Source organism: Archocentrus centrarchus, chromosome 2 (assembly GCF_007364275.1).
Source record: "Archocentrus centrarchus isolate MPI-CPG fArcCen1 chromosome 2, fArcCen1, whole genome shotgun sequence".
NCBI classification, from domain to species: Eukaryota; Metazoa; Chordata; class Actinopteri; order Cichliformes; family Cichlidae; genus Archocentrus; species Archocentrus centrarchus.
The window spans coordinates 9385371-9392417 of record NC_044347.1 but is presented as its reverse complement, the minus strand read 5'-3'; positions in this window follow the sequence as shown (position 1 = coordinate 9392417).

Sequence of the window (7047 nt, the reverse complement as noted above, 5' to 3'; positions counted from 1 at the left end):
AGGCTAGTTTGTCCTTCCTGGGTTGAGTGCAAATTTGATGTGGCTCTAAAATGTGAGTGAATGACTTGGTCCTATATGATCCTAGTATTATTAGACGTGATAAATAGCATTACTTTTCTATTTATAATTTAGTTTAGTTTATAATGTAGTTATTTATATTCCAGTTTATTTATATATAGTTTATTTTTTATTGATATATTCTGTATTTTAATTTCAAGAGACTGTAGAAGTGCACTATATTTACCTGTTTCAGGTCAATAAATACAGTGTGTTTACAAAGTCAGTGCGAAATTGTCTTAAATAATCGTGATTTCAGTATTGACCAAAATATTTCTTGATTTTTTATTTTTTTATTGTTTCCCATAATTGAGCACCTCTACTGGAGGCTACAAGTACAAACACTGTAACAATAAAATAGGTTGTAAAGGTTATAGATATATAGTTATATTTGTTTACAATCTAAATGTAATTACATTTCTAGGAAGGTGCATGTCAGGTTACGGTGTAGTGTTTCAGAAGGGTTTGCAGTTACCATATACCTACAGTACAAGTTTAACACAGCAGTGTGAATCCACTGTGAAGCAGGTTGTAGTTTGTGTATCCGTTGGCCATTTTCCATTAGTACCTACTCAGCTCGGCTCTGCTCGGTTTTTAGGGTTTTCCATTGGGTGGTAGTACCTGGTACCAGGTGCTTTTTCAGCACCTACTCTGCCAGGTTTCCAAGTGATCTGAGTCGAGCTGAAGATGTGGCATCATCAGACGGTCAGTGTAAGTCTGTGTGCGCCTGCCAGTTTGTTATGACGGCACTGACTCCTCCACAGAGACTTTAGATCAGGATGCAGCAACTACACATGCACCCCAGGTGGTGAACCTGATGAAGCAGAAGAGGAGGAGCTTCTCAGCTGTGGTGTCTCCAGTTGTCTTTGTTCCCAGCAGAGTAGAATCCAAACTATCAGCTCTCCTTCCAGGAACGATGATGCTGATTCTCTGTTGTTTTTCACTTTGGGCACAAAGTCTCACGAAGTTCAAATGGATCTCCAAACTGCTGTTACTCAGTCAGTGGAGGTACAAAGCTGGACAGCTTTTGTTCTGAGGCTTTGGAGAGAGGCTGTCTCTGTGTGCGTCTGCATTCACTTTGGTCCTCTAATAGAAAATCAATGTGCAGATGTTGATTCGTGCACTGACTGCTGTTCTTCAGCCTGTAGAAACCATCCTGTAGCTGCTGGAACAAATGAATCTTCTAAATGTTGCTTTGCTCGGGTTTTTGTTTGCTCTGCTTCTTTTTGTCAGAGATCAAATACAAACAGTCGTCTCAGAGATGTCAGCACCTGAACAAGGACTCCAATAACAAACCTGTGGGTTACTTGTCGGCTGTTCAGACCTTCTGTCTTTGTTTCAATCAAGTTTCCCACCTACTGTTTTTAGATGCCCACCCTAACATAGCAGGCTAGAAATGCCCGTATCCCACACAAGTCTCTAAATCCAAATCCAGCCTTAAAGGGTTCATTCCCCCACACGGTGCAGTGTTCTATCTTCTAATAAAGATCTGTTCTCCTGCAGCTGATTATCAGGAGGAGGAGGAGTCTGACGGAGCAGCAGAGGAACATTTTCAGCCTCTAGAGAGGAAACAATGAGTTCAACACAACAGGTGAGAAAAATATCAGTGTTACACTATTATTGAAACTGTGTGACTTCATCAGCTGCTGTTGGTTTGTTTTATTGTGGTCCCAATTAGCACTGAAGTTACAACAAGACAAAATAAAAAGGTCACATTTTAACAGGACACTGAAACAAAGACATTAGAGCTGCAACTAAAGATGATTTTAGTAGTCGAATAATCTGTCAATTTTTTTATTGATTAGTCAACGATTATTTCAATCTTACCTCACCTGTTCAAGCCTGCCCATCTGTTAACATCAACTTGTTTTCTCTTATCACAATTAAAACAATGAGCCATTGCGATGCTTGGCGTTCACATCACCCTACTTTGAGAGATTATAGTTATTTCTCACCAGTACACAAATCTCATTCCCGCTTAGATTACTTTTTAGTTAGCAGCTCCATAATGATGGATATCACAGACACTCAGATTCACCCTATCACTATTAGCGATCATGCACCGGTGTCTATGTCTCTGACACAGAAAAGAGTCACACCACCAATCAGGAACTGGAGATTTAATACATCATTACTTAAAGAAGAAGATTTTATTAATTATTTCAAAAAGGAATGGTCAGCATACTTAGAATATAATGATATTCCAGGAATATCACCATGTGTTCTTTGGGAAGCAGGAAAGGCAGTAATGTGGGGCAAAATAATATCTTACTGCTCGCATAGGAAAAATAAAGAAAAAGCACTTGTGTTAGAATTAGAACAAAAAATTAAATCTTTAGAAACTGCTTATGCCGCTTCACCACAAGAACATACAATTATCAGCCTGAGGAAACTGAAACTGGAGCTAAATGAAATAATTGATAAAAGGACACAATTTATGTTGCAGAGGCTGCGTTTGGAAAACTTTGAGCATGGAAATAAATCTGGAAAATTCCTGGCCAAGCAATTAAAACTGAATAAAGAAAAAACAGCTATTTTTTCTATTAAAGACTCGACTGGTATTATTACTCATGACCCACAACAAATAAATAACTCTTTCAGAGACTTCTATGAAGCCTTATATTCACCACAGATTAACCCATCTGATACTGAAATTGAAGAATTTCTTAATAATATAAATCTACCAAAACTAAATGACAGCCAGGCTGCAGCTCTGGATTTACCTCTTTCATTGTCTGAACTTAGTGAAGCCCTACAGCATCTCCCAAATAATAAAGCCCCAGGCCCAGATGGTTTTCCAGCCGAGTTTTATAAAGAATTTTGGTCTGAGCTAGCTCCCATTTTTTTCAGAATGGTAACTCAGATTCAGAATGACCACATCTTATCTCCAACCTTAAACTCTGCTAACATTAGCCTGCTTCTTAAACCAGGCAAAGACCCCACACTCCCATCCAGCTACAGGCCAATCTCTCTCATTAATGTAGATCTTAAAATAATTTGCAAAGCCCTTGCCAAAAGATTAGAAAGTATTACTCCATTTATTGTACATCCAGATCAAACAGGCTTTATCAAGGGTCGGCACTCAGCCAATAATACACGTCGACTGATAAATATAATAGACTATTGTTCTATTAACAAATTAGAGACGACAATCGTGTCTTTAGATGCAGAGAAGGCATTTGATCGGGTAAATTGGAAATTCTTACTAGCAGTTCTGCAAAAATTTGGATTCGGTTCATCCTTTATAAACTGGATCAGAACACTACACAGCTCTCCGAATGCGCGTGTTAGGACAAATGATCTCATTTCACAAAGTTTCAGTCTGCAGAGGGGCACTAGGCAGGGCTGCCCACTCTCTCCCTCTCTTTTTGTAATTTTCATTGAGCCGCTAGCAGCAGCAATCCGTCAAAATGCAAATATTAAAGGGATTCAAACTGAAAATATGGACCATAAACTTAGCCTTTATGCTGATGATGTATTACTTTTCCTTGGGAATTCACAAGGCTCTCTTTTGAAGACTATCACACTGATAGATAAGTTCTCATCTATATCTGATTACTCTATCAATTGGAGTAAATCAACAGTTTTGCCTCTGAATTGTAATTTCCAGAGAACCTCTAGGACCCCACTAAAGTCAGGAAATATTAGATATTTAGGCATAAATTTTTCCGCCAGGCTCTCAGACTTGGTACGATTAAATCATATCCCCTTATTAAAAACAATAGAGGATGATCTCACACGTTGGAACAGTTTACCTATATCACTCATGGGGAGAGTTGCTGCCATTAAAATGATGGTTTTACCAAAAATTAATTATCTATTTTCATTGATCCCTAATAAACCTTCTATTCCTTGGTTCAAGTCACTAGATTCAAACATCTCAAAATTTTTATGGAAAAACAAACCGTCAAGAATAAGCTTAAAAACTTTACAAAAGCCAAAACACAGTGGAGGTCTAGAATTACCAAACTTTTATTACTATTTCTTAAGCAGTAGATTGCAGTATATTTCAAAGTGGATCAAATCCAATTCATTAGACAACCCATGGCTGGATCTAGAACAGGCGTTTTGTGGAAAAATAAAAATCTCAGATTTACCTTTCATTAGTTCCAGTATTAAACATCATAACTGCTATAAAGTCCTTAGTATAAATACCTCTCTGACAGCCTGGTGGGAATTTTTAAAAATAACTAAGTCTTCACTCATCCCCTGTAAACTAACACCCATTTGGAACAATCCAGATATTTGTCAGAAAAAGAAAATGCTGAATTTTCCGTTATGGCGTGATAAGGGTATAAATAACTTAGAACATATTATCCAAGATGGAAATTTTATCACGTTCCAAGAACTTATATCAAAATATAGAATTGGCAACGGTAGATTTCTGGAATATCAACAAGTTAAGTCCGTCCTACAGGGAAGATTTAACCTTAATCAATTGAATCTAGAAATGCCTACTTGGGTAACAGAATTTCTTAACCTCTGTACCCCAAAATTGTTATCAAAATTATATAAATTATTAATAAAAACTGATGATTCAGTTTCCCTCCCAATTACAAAATGGGAGCGTGATCTTTCTGTCAACCTGGATCAAAATTTATGGACAGAAATATGTTTAAATATCTTCAAAATGACTAAAAGACCCCAAATACAACTTGTACAATATAAGATTCTCCATAGAACATACTACACTGGACAAAGGATGTTCCAAATGGGCCTTACACACTCAAACATATGCACCCACTGTACAAGCAATTCAGAGGATAATCATCTACACGCTCTGTGGTCTTGTGTACCAGTTCAGAGATTTTGGCAGAGGATTTGTGAAGATCTATCCACATGGTTTAGCTGTCATATCCCAACTTCCCCCAGACTATGCATCTTAGGTGATGTCAGTGAATTAATTATGGAGTTAAATATATCACACATAGTTTTTACTGCCTTGTGCATCGCTAAGAAGATGATCCTCATGAACTGGAAGACAAAAAATAAACTATGTATTACTCAGTACAGAAATTTATTAGTAGATCATGTTAGTTTAGAGAGAATGTCTGCTTCTTCTAAAAACAAATTGGAGGAATTTGACTCTCTTTGGTTCCCACTGCTCAGCTCCATTACTTAGTGGGGGTGGTGGGCTGCGGGCTCTGCTCCTGATGTGCTTTGTGGGGGGGTGGGGGGGGACTCCGGGGGCCTGGGTAGCTGGTAGCCTCCTGAGGCTGGGGTCCTGGGGCGACCTTCTGGTGATGTCTGTGTGCCTGTCCTGGTTGATGGTGGTGGGGGCTTGGATGGTGCTGCCTTCGGTCCTGGGGTGTGGGCGGGGTGCTTGGGGGGGTGGTGCCGGCCCTCGGTCGGTTGGCTGGTCTTCCCTGTATGGCTTGGGGGCTGGGGTCTGGGGCCCCGACACTGGGGCCGCGCCGGCTCCCGGTGGGCCCCCCCTGACGCGGGGGGGGCCTCTGCTGTCCCGGCCGCGCCGCCGGGTGGGGTGGGTTGGCCTGACGTCGGGATGTCCGGTCTACGCTTTTGGGGCCCTGGGGTGCCTGCATTGCAGGGGGGTGGGGTGGGGGATGGGGCCGCGGTGGGGTGGTTGGGGGGGACTGGGCACTGCATTTCCATGCCCAGGCCAGTATGTCCTGTCGCCTGTTTGTGTCTATTGTTGAGTGAATGGGCATCTAGGAGGAGCGGGCTGCCCTCTGCGGTGGGGGCGAGGGCGCCAACCTCGGGTGCTGCAGTGCTCCGGGATGCTGTCACCGCGGCCCCGGGCTCACCTCCCCCTGCCCTGTGCTGGGGTGTGGGAGGTCGGGGTGCCTATTGAGCCAGCGGCCAGCTGGCTCTCTTCTTCCAGGATTTTTCCTGGTCATATGCCCCCCCCCCCCTCCCCCTCCCCATACACAAACACACACACACACACACACAGAATACACATCACTCACAGATGTAGGATGGAGAGGCCACGTGGAGAGCTGCACCACCACTTGCCTCTCCGTTTTAATTGCACTTTAGTCATTATAACTCACAACACATACACACTTACACCCTGATACACATAGGACCTTTGGGGCAGGCATGTTACTCAGAGGTTGATGAGATGGGCCGCTGAGGTGGCCCCACTCGGATCCTCGTCACTGTCTGTCTCCAAATTTTATTTGCACTTTAGACATGGAGGGTTTTGGGGGGGCAGTGTGGGCAAGCGCTGACGACCAACAGTTGGCGCTTGTGGCATAACTGTCCCCTCAATTTTAACTGCACCCTATACACCTCATTCACTCACAAACATTAACACATAGACCTACAAGTTGGGGAGGAGGAGGGGTGGATGGGTCATCTTACACCCCGAGTTCTTGCGTCTCGCCCGGGGTAGGGATCGGGTGGTTCCTTGGGGACCGGGCTGGTGGCGTCCTGGGGTCGCTGTTGGCCCTGGGGTGGTTTACACTTGCCCCGCCTTCAGAGGGTGGGTAGCTATGGATGAATGTGTGTCTTTGTGTATTTGTCACCGTCTCCGTGAGTATGGGTGGGTGAGTGAATGTGTATGTATGGCATATCTGTGTGTGGGTAAGTATGTATGGGCATGTATGAGTATCTGTGTATAAATGTGTACACGGGTGTCTGGGTGTGTTTGTATGTATGGCTGGACCTGGGTCTGGGCCTTGTGCCTTGCCTCCTGGCCACTCCTTGCTGGTTGCCTCCTCCCCCCTACCCCCCTGGGATGGGGGTGCCTCGGGGTTCCTGGGTGGGGCTGGGTGTTCTGGCGTGGGTACTGGCCTGCCCCCCTTGGGGGTGCGGTGCGGGGCTGCGTTGGCTTCTTCGGCGTGGGGGGGGGCTCTGTGGAGGGTCGGGCGGTCCTTGGGTGCCGTGGGCCCGGGAGCCCTGCCGCCGGCCAGTGCAGGGGGCTGGCCGCTGGGGGGGGGCTGGCTTCTCATCGCCTTGGGTTCCCTGGAGCCCTCGCTCCTCGACTGGGGGGGCTCCGTCTGAGACCACCCTCTCCCGTCTGCT